The sequence below is a fragment of the Martes martes genome (assembly GCF_963455335.1).
Source record: "Martes martes genome assembly, chromosome: 18".
Classification (NCBI taxonomy): Eukaryota; Metazoa; Chordata; class Mammalia; order Carnivora; family Mustelidae; genus Martes; species Martes martes.
The window spans coordinates 29,324,179-29,336,410 of NC_137906.1; the positions used below are offsets into that span (position 1 = coordinate 29,324,179).

A 12,232-nucleotide genomic window follows, 5' to 3' on the forward strand; every position below is an offset into this window, starting at 1 on the left:
TGATCTCAGCTTGGGTCACGATCTTAGGGTTGTGAGTTCGAACCCCACACTGGGCTCCATGCTGGGTGTGGAGTCTACTTAAAATTTACAGTAAGTACAATAGCAATACTATTCCCTAAGCCACAGACTTGATTTGAATTCACCACTCTTCCCATTAATGTTCTTTTTCTGTTGCAAGATTCAGTCCAGCCTCCCACACTGTTTTAGCATTTCCCTTTGTTAACTGATCAGAGCTACCCTGTCTGAATCAGGACGATGAGTCTCAGCTCCCTTTTCTCATTGGAGTGTGTTAGAAACTAGACAGCAGACCCCGAATGGAATCACTGATGCCAGGCCCCACATCCCCAGACTGAGACTTAACTTAATTGCAGTTTTAGCTCTCCCAGAAATGGAACCTTAAACCAATCGGGACTTGCCTGATAGATTAGTTACATCCTCTACCTGGCAAACCTGTGCCATCCTCTTAAAGACAGTAAACATGCCATAACCAACCCACTTTTTTGTCTAGTACAACTTTCTTCTTCCTGCTCCCTTCTGACCATAAAATCTCTTGCCTTGTACCGCTTTTCAGAGCTCTGTTCTGTCTGCTAGATTGGCTGCTGCCTGAATCGTTGATTAAAGCCCGTAAGATCTTTAAAACGTATTCAGTTGGATTCTGTTTTTCAACAAGTGTGTTCTCACATTGGACGCATTTACTTATTTCTCATTCATTCAACCAGTAATAATTGAGTCCTTGCCAAGCGCTGGGTAAACAGAGCAGGTGTGAGCCCCTCTGTAACAGGAGTAAGCGATAGAGTAACCATGTGATGGGAAGGAAACTGGCAAGACAGAGGGCACTGAGCCTGCAGGAGACCAGGGAAAGCCTTTTGTGGGGTCACTGATACTTGACACCTAGAAGCGTGAGAAGGAGGAGTTTGCCAGGTGAGAAAGGAGAGAATCCAAGCAAAGGCACCCGCAGAATAGCTTCCCCACTCTGGGAACTGAGAGTAAAACAACCAACCAGGAGGGGATCCAGGCGAGGCCGGAATGCAAGGCAGACCCGATGCCGCCTATTTGTGAAATGAAAATGTATGAGAACCAACCAATTGATAGCTGCATGTTAATTGCGTTTTCCCCTGTGTTCCTGCACTTACCACTGGCTGGCACGGGCCATTGTCTGTCATTCTGTCCCCTACTAGAACGTGAGCTTCTGGAAGGAAGCGACTCTGCCTTATTCACCTTGGTTTTCCTCCCTCTCCCAGTGCCCAGCGAGCCATTTGTACACAAAGGATCAGAACATGGGTTTTTTGAGTCAAGTTCGACTTTCTGTTGCATCCCATTCTTGTTACCGTGGCTTTAAATTTTGTGAGTTACATCTAATTTGTCAAGGACTATTTTCTCTCCAGCTGCCCCTTTTCACCTGCTCTGAGCTGCAGGCAGCTCTGCCTCCAAACACTAAAAAAGAGAAGAACCCTCTCTTCTGTCCATAGAGAGGGGGGGTATACCCTAAAACCGTGGAAATGTGTGAGAAAAGGGACCAGATTCCAAACTGTGATCTGTCTCTCTTTGAGTCAGAGGAGGAGGAGAAGGAGGGGCGGGGGTGGGACAGGGGGAGGGAGAGGAAGGAGGACAAAGGGACATCTGAGAGGATGTCGTCAGTGGTTATCTGAGGGTGGCAGCATTGATTTAAATGACATTTGCTTTCTTTGATAATCTGCGGTATTTTTAATTAAAAAAGACTATGACTCAACTATGCCTAGGTGATGAAGCTTCCATAAAACCCCAGAAGGACAGAGTTCAGCGAGCTTCCGGGCTGCTGAACACGTGGACGAGCAGGGAGACCGGCCCCTGGAAGCTCGCCACCCCGCCCCCATACCTTGCCCTACACCTCTCTTCCATCGGCTCTTCCTAAATTATATCCTTTTATAATAAACTGATGATCTAGTAAAAAAAAAATTAATGAGCATTAATCTTCTTGTTATCAGAATGAAAAACCTAGGTACTTTTATGGCAGAGGGAAAAGCAGCCTCCCACCCGAGGAGGTCATCTGTTGAGGGATGGAGAGATTTTGCTCTGCAAACCCATTGTCCTTTCCCTGGCCCCGCACCTCCGTTGTATTTGTGAGAGTCGCTCTTCCTCGTGGAGTGCTGTGTGCGGGGACCGGCAGTCAAGATGCCACACCCTTGCTAGCCCAGGCTTGGGTACCGATCGAGCTACACTAACATATACATTTGTCTGTCTGTGACCTTAGCGTGGCTTCCCCCCAACCGCCCTGCAGCCACTCTTGGCTCATGGAGCTGGTCCCGTGACCGTGACCGGGGAGGGTCCACTGCCTGAGAGTAGTTGCAAAGGTCAGTATCGGGAGGAGGCACTGGGAAAGTTTGTAGGGTCCGGCCTGCCTTTCCCAGGTTCTCATTTCGGGAGTTTTCGCACACAGGAGGTCAGATTCTTTTCAAGCAACACAACTGACACTGGTTAACTCAGAAATTTGTCTCACCGTCTTCTCCTTGGGTGTTTGAATCTTGAGCACAGCGTCTGGGGGATGAAACCAGGAAAGGGCGTGCTGAGTCAGCTTGAATTTTCTGCCACTTGGATTGATTGATTGATTTTATACCCAGAACTCTATAGTGTTCATGGGTCCTCTTCCTTTCAAAGCCTGGCTAGTTAGCCTTTTTTTTTTTTTTTTTATTCTGTAACGATTTCTGCGTGCTTCCAATAAACTCCTTTTTTTCTCCTTAAGGTTCTCTGCTCTGCAAGCTTACATAAATGGGATCCACAGTGAGACCCACACAGAGTGGTCCCGGCATCCACATACGCTCATAAGCAGAAGTAAAATAAGAATCACACAAATTAATATTTACCCTTAGTACCTTAGATGCATCCTCATATTTTCTATTCACTTTTATTTCATTGTTTAAACTCTCTTTGCAGCCCCTTAAGCTGATCAGGGGGTTGCCCCCACATGTGGAAAGCCTCTCGGTTATCCAGAGTCGATTTCTGTTGGCTTGTCAAACAGTCCTATCTCCTGTGTGCGGAAAGCCCCCAGACTAGCACCTACGAAAGAAATACCAAACCACGCCAGCTGGTCTCTCGGGCAGCATACCCTCCCCACCCGCAGGACGAGCTCTGCAAGCCGAAAGCCTGCCACTGCTGACTGGGAAGAAGCGAGCACAACAGCAAAGGCAAAGCAGCCAGAACTTTCTCCTCCTGCAGCAAACAAACCGTCACTTGGGATCTGACTGCCTTCTCTCTGCCTGGCGTTTGTCTAGGCAAGGGGTTGACAAGCCTGCAGGCCAAAGACGCCCACTTAAACGGTTGGGGAAAAAAACAATCCCGAGAAGAAAATCTCATGACGTGGGAAAATGGCATGAGATCCAAATTTCGGTGTCCAGAGAGAAAGTTTATAAGGAACATGGCGGTGCCCATTCATTCGGGCGTTCTCATGCGTGGCAGCTCTGGGGTTCCGGCAGGAGAGCCGAGTCGTTTTGAAAGAGACTGTATGGCCTGTGCAGCTGAAAATATTTTCTCTCTAGCCCCGTATGGAAAGAGTTTGCCAACCCCTGGCTGAAACGCTAGAGGGAGATTAAAACAAAGGTGAGGCTTGGTTCCTGCTCTAGGGGAGATTAGGATCAATGGGGTGAGGCAGATCAAGGACCCAGGACAGAAAGTATAACAGGAGGTCAGAAATGGAAGAAATTCTTCGAAATACGGAGGGACCGGAAGAAAATACGGGGGCTTCTGGAGGAGGGGAGCCTGAAACCTTGGCAACACGTGTATTCTATGTAGGTGGGACTTGGAGACAGCCTGGGTGGGACCTGGGGGCTATGTTGGCATTTTCTTTTACAGAAGGAGCAGAGATCCGCTGTGCACACCACAGGAAAGGAGCTGCGAAAGCAGGGAGATCACTGGACCTGCCACCAAGGCAAGGTAGGAGCACGCTTAAGCAGACAAGAAGAAAGGAGGGTGGCACGGCACAAAGAAGGGAGTCACAACAATATCGACAACAGTAATAATAACAGTTGCTATGATCAAGCCCTTATCACGCGCTGGGCACTGTGTTCAGTGCCTCACCTCCACTGATGACTCTCCATCACTATGAAGAGGTAGGGACGTGTTAGTCCCATTTTACAGATGAGGATGTGAAGGAGGCTGATCCCCAGATCAGAGGTGAAATGCAGACCATGGAGGGAAATAAGTCTGTCGGGAGGGAGAGAAGGTGCGGATTAAGGAGGGTGGGGAAGACCAGGCAGGGTGTATTATCCTCAAATTAAAAAGTAAGTATGAGGGGCACCTGGGTGGCTCAGTTGGTTGAGTGTCTGCCTCTTGATCTCGGTTCAGGTCATGATCTCGGGGTGGTGGGATCCAGCTCTGATTCGGGCTCTGCACTGGGCGGGTACTCCTGCTTGGAATTCTGTCTCTCTCCCTCTCTCTCTGCCCCTCCCCCACTGACTCGTGCTCTTTCGCCAACAAATCTTTAAATAAATAAGTAAGAACAGTCAACAAAAAATGGTAGAGGTGGGACACTCGGGAGGCTCAGATAGTTAAGTGCCCAGTTTAATTAATTTCAGCTCCGATCATGAGATTGAGATCGAGCCCTGGGTGTAGAGCTCGCTTAAGATCCTCTCGCCCTCTACTCCTCTCTTTTTCTCTCTGTCTCTCAAAAAAAAATCTATACATCCATCTATCCATCTGTCTGTCTATCTATCTGTGGTAGAGGAGTTTGCCCGTGGTGTCAAAGGCAATGGGAAGTTTGGGGGGAAAGAGGAGATAAGCCGAAAAGGAGGGGGGATAAAAATGCTGGTCAGCAGCAGACTGGGCAGAAGTGAGGGCAGGACACCAGCCCCAAGGCACATCTTGCACCTTTGAAATTCACAACGTGCGTTAGCCTGTTGAAGATCCCTGCCGTCAAGACCTGTGTGCCACTAAATTTCACGCAGCAATTCCCAAGCTGACGGCCCAGAGTCCTCCCTTTTTCTTAGAAAACCTATTACCAGCTGCTCTTTCTCAGAACGCGGCTTAGGAAATGCTGCCTTTGAGAAAAGGCCTCCGGTCATATGAGAGATCATGTTATTGGACCACGAGCGTCCAGATGGCAGATTTCATAAATGTGGCAAAAAGACAAATGGATGCACGGATTTCTATCTTTAAACCCTGCCTCCGATTTGCCTCTGTGCGGAGTCTCCAGATCTTATACACCGAGCTGCTGCGTATGTCAAGCTAGTAAGTAATGGAACACCAAGGGGTTTGGACTCCCTTGCCAACTCCAAGCTGCTTGGCTTTATTTTTAGATAATACAAGTGGCAGCTGAGTACATACTGTAAATCGAGACACCCGATTCCAATCCCACAGAGGCCAAAGTGATTTCTTTCTCAGGGCCATTTTTAGAAGCTTGTGAACATCCTGCCCAGTATCCCTACCTCCTCCTGGAAAGGAAGCAACGTGCCTCAGTTGCTTAGGAATGAATTACCGCAATGCAATTCGGCAGACACGCACGGAATTCCTGGTGTGTGCCAATTCCTGTGTTTAACAGCGTCTTCTTTGAAAGGAAGATCTGTTAACCAGGCAGGGTTGGTAGGTATCAGTCACAGGATATATGGTAATGACCCTGAACTTGAAAATATATACATACGTACAAGAACTTGAAAATATATACATACACGTGTATATATATATATGTATACACACACACACACACACACAAGATAGTTTTCATTTGCCGAGCAGCTACTTAGCCTCTCTCAGCTTCAATCAAGCTGAACATCTGGATGGTGCTTTCAAGTCCATAAAATGTTTGGCATCAAGAGATCAACGTCTGGATAATTAATAGACTGTGTTCTCCCTCATTTTTCCATCCCCTCCGGACTCATTTGCAAGTACAGACTTTCCCCGGACCAGGTTTCATTTGAAATCATTTTCAGCTCTCAAGGATGATTTTCCTAACCGTTAACTCTTGAAAACATGTCGCTTTCTCTGTGCGGGAAAGCTGGTTAATTCAGAACCTGGTCTCCCCCTGCTTCCTCTTGAGGAGGGCGCGTGGGTCATGTAAGGGGGAAAGGGCTTTGAAGGGAGATTATGTACCTAGGGCTTGTTTCCCAGGTTATCTGATTCTGGTCTTTCCTTGTCTTTGAGCTGTTTTACAGCTCTGTAAGTAGTAGTATAATGAGGCAAAAATAATGCTCGTGCACTTGCAAATCCTCACCCAGCTAGTAGAGGTCCGACTGACTTATCTCTCCTTCAAGGAAAACCCAGATTTACTTTCCATTACACCGTCATGTCAATATTTCTGATCTGTATATTAGTCTCTTCTTCAGACTGTGTTGAATGGGTTGTAACATCTACTTGGTTCCCCCCTGGACTGAGCAGAATACAATCTTCACCATGTAGGTCTTTAAAAATTTTTTCTTTTCTATATGTGTGTGTGTATAAATTTTTTTAAAAGATTTTATTTATTTATTTGACAGATCACAAGTAGGCAGAGAGGCAGGCAGAGAGAGAGAGAGGGAAGCAGGTTCCCCACTGAGCAGAGAGCCCGATGTGGGGCTCAATCCCAGGACCCTGGGACCATGACCCGAGCTGAAGGCAGAGGCCTCAACCCACTGAGCCACCCAGGCACCCCTGTTATATAAATTTTTTTTTAAAGTAGGCTCCACGCCCAGCAAGGAGCCCAGTGTAAGGCTCAAACTCATGACCCTGAGGTTAAGACCTGAGCTGAAACCAAGAATCAGACACTTAATCAGCTGAGCCCCAGTGCCCTGTAATGTGTTTATTTTTATATCATCATGAGAGTCGTGATTTTACCTTTTTCTGAAAATTATCTTTTTTTAAGGATTTATTTATTTTTAGAGTGCATGAGCGGGGGTGGGGGTGTAGAAGGAGAGAGAGACCATCTCAGGCAGACTACCCCCTCAGTGTGGAGCCAGATATGGACGTGGTGTTTGATCCCACCACCCTGAGATCATGACCTTGGCTGAAACCAAGAGTCAGCTGCTAAACCAACTGAGCCCCCCTGCCAGGCACCCCTGAAAATTACCTTTTAACAATAACAAAAATACGTTAATGTTTTTCTGTGTTCCCTCAAATATGCCCTGTCTCTTGCCCTATGCCCCATTAGAACTGTGGGTGAATTTCTCCTGCTAATGCCACATTGTCATATAGTAGCCGGCTGTTTCTTTGAGAAACATGAACAAGCAAACAATTATCTTTCCTAAATACAGACGATTGTGTTTCAGAAAAGGAGTTACATTAATGGAGAGGCTGGTCCACCTGACACTGCGTATGCCTCTCTCGATCCAGGACAAATTTTAGAACCGTGTTTGCTAATCATAATAGCAGTAGTATCTTTTGTATTCAGAAATGGATGGCAGATCTAGGGCAACAGGACTCGTGGGTTGAATTGTTCTGCCAAGAGCAAGGACAGAGTTACAGTTGAGGATTTAGTAATTTATTTTACTGAGAGTTTTCAGGTCTGGGGGAGGAAGTCCTTTATTAGGAAGGAAACTCTGGGGGCGCTCTGGGGTGGCTCAGCGGGTTAAGCATCTGCCTTTGGCTCAGGTCATAATCTTAGGGCCTTGAGATCAGGCTCTGCATGGGGCTTCCTGCTCGGCCAGGAGTGTGCTTCTCCCTCTCCTCTTGTCCCTCGCCCCAGCTCATGCTTCCTCTTTCTCTCAAATAAATAAAATAAAGTAATATTTTAAAAAGGAAGGGAACTCTTATTTACTTAGCTCCTTTTGAGTAGACAGGATAAATGGGTTCAAGTTCTGCTTCTGTGCAGCTTGAGCATTTGGGAAAATCACCGTCCTTGTGGGGCAGCGGTGTCTCGTCCGTTGAAAACGGAGCGGGGAGGGGGGCACCTGAGTGGCTCAGTCGTTTAAGCATCTGACTCTTGATTTCAGCTCAGGTCATGATCTCAGGGTTGTGAGATCAAGCCCCACGTTGGACTCTGCACTCAGCGCGGAGTCTGCTTGAGATTTTCTCTCTCCCTCTCCTTCTGCCTCCCCCCACCGTCACTCATGCACACACACTCTCTCTCTCTCTCTCTCTCTCTCTCTCTCTAAGTAAGTAAATAAATAAATAAAATCTTTATTAAAAAGGGAGGTGAGGAAGTGGGCTAACTGTACTAAAAGCTACTCAGGGGATTCTAATGTACAGTCAGAGCTGAGAATCACACAGAGCTAGGCTATCTCCAGAAATAACAATTTTTGTCGTATGCCCTGTAGAAGCAATAGAACCATAAACACTTGAACAGGCAGACACACATACACACAATCGTTCTTAAGAAGAGGAGAGGACACCCAAATCATCAGGAATACTTGATTTCTCAGGACACGTCTACACTAAAGAAATTCATCCAGTATATTAAAAGAACCACGTGTTCCGTCTCCTCTCCACCCCACCAAACCAAGGGCTCATTTCAGTTCACAAGAATGGAGATGTCATCTGTTACCCATTGTGCTGTTTTCTTGGTCCCTTTCATTATGGTCTGTGCACTCTTCGGGGCAGTAATAGAGAAAAAAAATGGTCAGTCCCTGGACAGAGCTTTCCAGAGAAAACTTCAAGTCCATGTTCTCCAGGCTGACATAAATCCCCCTCATTTTGGTAGCAGAGCTAAGAGTTGATGTTTATCTCGCTGAAACATTTTCTTTGTTGTCAGTGTAAGCGACAATTTCTTCTTCACTTCAATTTGTAGTGAATAGAAATCCTCCCAGGCAGGAATGCCTTGAGGAAAATCGAATCCATTTTGCATGGGGAGATTTCTTTAGGCTTTAGGGAGCTCATAATAGGGTTTCTCTTGGCTTACTCGTGAGCACAGCCCATACAGTTTTTATCGACAATACTTTCTGTGCCTGTGAACAGAAAACTGGGAGGCATGTGGAGAAAAAGAGGCCAGAAACCTAGGAACCAAAGTGTAGAGATGAGGTAGAAAAATCTTTGGAATCTTCCGCATCACAAAATTAGGGTATCTGTATCAAAAAGGAATTATATCTGAACAGCGCCTCTCAACTGGGGACAAGTCTAGTGAACATCTGGCAATGTTGGGAGACAGTTTTTTGTTGTCACAATTGGGCAGGAGTGCAGGGGGTGGTACTACTCGTGTCTAGTGGGCAGAGGCCAGAAATGTTGCTGGCCATCCTACAATGCCTGGGACAGCCCCCACAGTACAGCGTGATCCAGCCCCAAATGTCAATGTCAGTAAGGCCAAGGTTGAGAAATCCTGGACAAAGGAACTCCACAAATTTCCTTCCAGCCCTAAGACCTCATGATGCTAAAACATGATGTCCAATCCAAAATAATGAGTCTATTGTTAGGGACTTAATTGTCCCCCCAAATTCCTATTTTAAGGCCTTAGAACCCCCCCTCCATGTGACTGTATTTGGAGGTAAGGCCTATAAGGAGGTAATTAGGTTTAATGAGGGGGTGGCTGGGTGGCTCAGTAGGTTAAGCATCTGCCTCCGGCTCAGGTCATGATCTCAGGGTCCTAGGATCGAGCCCTACATCGGGCTCCCTGCTCAGCAGGAGTCTGCTTCTCCCTCTCCCTTTGCCTGCTGCTCCCCCTGCTTGTGCTCTCTCTTTCTCTCAAATAAATAAATAAAATCTTTTTTTAAAAAAATCACTACGCTCAGTGAAAGAAGCCAGCTTACACACTGCCCCATTCCATTTATCTGAAGCATCCAGAAAAGATAACTGCATAGAGACAAAAAGCAGTTGCCAGGGACTAGGGGAAGGGGTGCGTGGGGAGGGACTCCTGCATGGGTACACGCTTTCTTGGAAGTTGCTGGAGGCGGGGGCTGCACAAGACGGTGGACGTACTACGTGCCGCTAACTTGTACACTTCAGTATCAGCGTTCATTTTATGGTATGTGAGTTTTATCTCAGTTTAAAAAAAAATCTCTAACTCGGTAGAGAAGAAAGACACATAAAACTGAACCAGTCCTGGCTGAGCATTTGGGAAATAACAAAACCCTGCTCTAAGGCAGACTGATCCCTAGGAAAGCAGACGTCTTAGCTCTTGGAACCCAGCCTGGGGCTGCCCTGCGCCGAGGCTGAGCCGCTCTTATGGATGGCGGATGGTGGATGGCGTTTGCACCGGATTTAACCAGCAGGATGTGCTCTGGGGACGCCTTCCCTAGGTCTGTTGCAACAGGTTGAAGATGGACGGATCCCCGCAGCAGTGGGCGGCTGGTTTCCAGCAGGAATACAGCACTGCAAACACCCAGCGAGAGAACTCGTCACCTGGGGTGCTGGGCGTGCAAAAACCAAATGGAACCAAATTGTCAAAATGATGGCTACTTTCTAAGGGCCACCTGGTAAAAGCATTTCACCCCTAGAGTGGGGGCCTGGACAGATCTCCAACTTCCAGCTGTCTTGATTCCTTCCAGGACTAAGGAGGATGCTAGAATGTCTCTGCCCTCCCTCCTCCAAATTCATATGTGAAAAATCTCACCCTCAAGGTGGTGGTATTTGGAGGTGGGCCCTTTGAGAGGTGATTAGGTCTTGAGGGTGAAGTCATTATGAATGGATTAGTGCCCTGATCAAGGAGACCCTAGAGAACTCCCTGTACGCTCGGCCATGTGAGGACGCAGCTTCGAGACAATCTGTGAAACAGGTCCCCAGCAGGCACGGAATCCGCGGATGCCCTGACCTTGGACGTCTAGCTTCTGGAACCATAAGCAAGAAATTTCTGTTTTTCATACTCCCCCCCCCCCCCCCAGTTTGTGGCCTTTTGTTACACCATCCTGAGCAGAGTAAACCCAGGAAGCAACACAGGAGTTGGGGAAAGCCTCTAGATCTCTGCCTCTCCTGATTATTGCCTGTTTCCCAAATTTGTTTCTGAGACCGGGATTATGGGGAGTGAGCGGTTTCATTTCTCAGTGCTGGGAACCACCAGGGGGAAACTGGGAAGTGCAAAGAGAGAAAATCTAAAGGAACATGGTCCACCCTGTGATGACCCAGATTCTTAAAATAGAGCTCCACAAACTATTGCAGACGCCTTTCCTTTTAAAAAAAAAAAAAAAAAAGTGGAATTGTAATGCAATTTAATATGCTTGGACATTTACAAATAATCGTAGAGGAAAAGGTATGAACTTCTTAACCAGAAAGTCTAGAGATTCAAATCCCTTCTCTCTTGACTAATGGGGCAAGATTTCCATCTCTCTGCTCCTGGATATATATCTGTACACACACACACACACACACACACACTGCTTGATCTTTGTAGGATTGTGGTGAGGATTAAGTCCAAGGAAATTCTCTCTCAATTCTGGGACCCACCTTTCCCAGCACATTTTAACCTTTCTGAAGTTAGGATGCTTCTTCCCCCACCCCACAAATGTGTAACTTTGCACAAATAGATAAGCGTGATAATATTATCAGAGGATTTTTTTTTTTTATTGCCAGGGAAGTAGCTGTTTAATTTTCTTTTTTCCCTGGCTGACGGCTGCCACCTCCTCTTCCTTCCCTCACATCAGCCCTGCCTCCAGTCCCTTCCCCCAGGTAGCCTATGGCATCAACTTATTATGCATCCTTCTGTGTTTTTCTCTTCCTAATAAAATCGCACGCAGACGCATGCACATAAATGCTATATATTGTATGTGCTAGAGAGACAGAGACGTAGAGAATTTTGTTTTACAGAAATGAGATCCTGTTACACACGTTTTCCTGGCTCTCCTTTTCCTCCCCCAATCACACTTCTAAGATAACTGGTATTCCTCTTTTTTCCTTTTTAATGGCTTTGGAACATTGCACGAGAGATGAACAATTTATTCATGTATCCTGCTACTGATGGGCCTTCATTTTGTGTCCTTTTTTTTTTTAATTTTATGCACATATGTTTTTGTATGCTGGTGTTTTTATTTCTGTTGGATAGAGTCCCAGGAGTCGGGAATGCTAGGTCAAAGCATCTGAGCATTTTCAATTTTAATAGATGTTATCCGGTGGCTTTCCAAAAAAGCCTGGAACACTCCAAACAGTTCCACCAGCAGCGTCTAAGATGACTCTGTTCTCTGCATGAAATTAAAAGGCCTTTTAATGGCCCAGTATATTTAATGTGGCCATGCTGGGTTTTGGTTCTGTGGTTGCAAAAAGATGGGAGCGACTCTGAGCAGTGTGCCCGCCTCTGTGGACATCTAATTGTCAAGGAGATATGACTCAGACGTTAAACACCTAGCCAAGCCTATGCCCATCATGACACTGTTAGTACAGGGCCAGTTGGCAGTAACCAGTGCCTATTCCTGTTATTTTGTATCTGATCTGAAAA

The 12,232-nt window shown here is 46.5% G+C and overlaps 1 protein-coding gene across 1 annotated transcript in view; it reads right to left on the bottom strand.

Annotated features, from left to right (window-relative positions):
• Positions 1–12,232, bottom strand: part of BMERB1 (bMERB domain containing 1) — a gene marked incomplete at both ends in the record, with an annotated part of 98,909 nt that overhangs the window by 76,194 nt on the left and 10,483 nt on the right. The window lies entirely within an intron of this gene.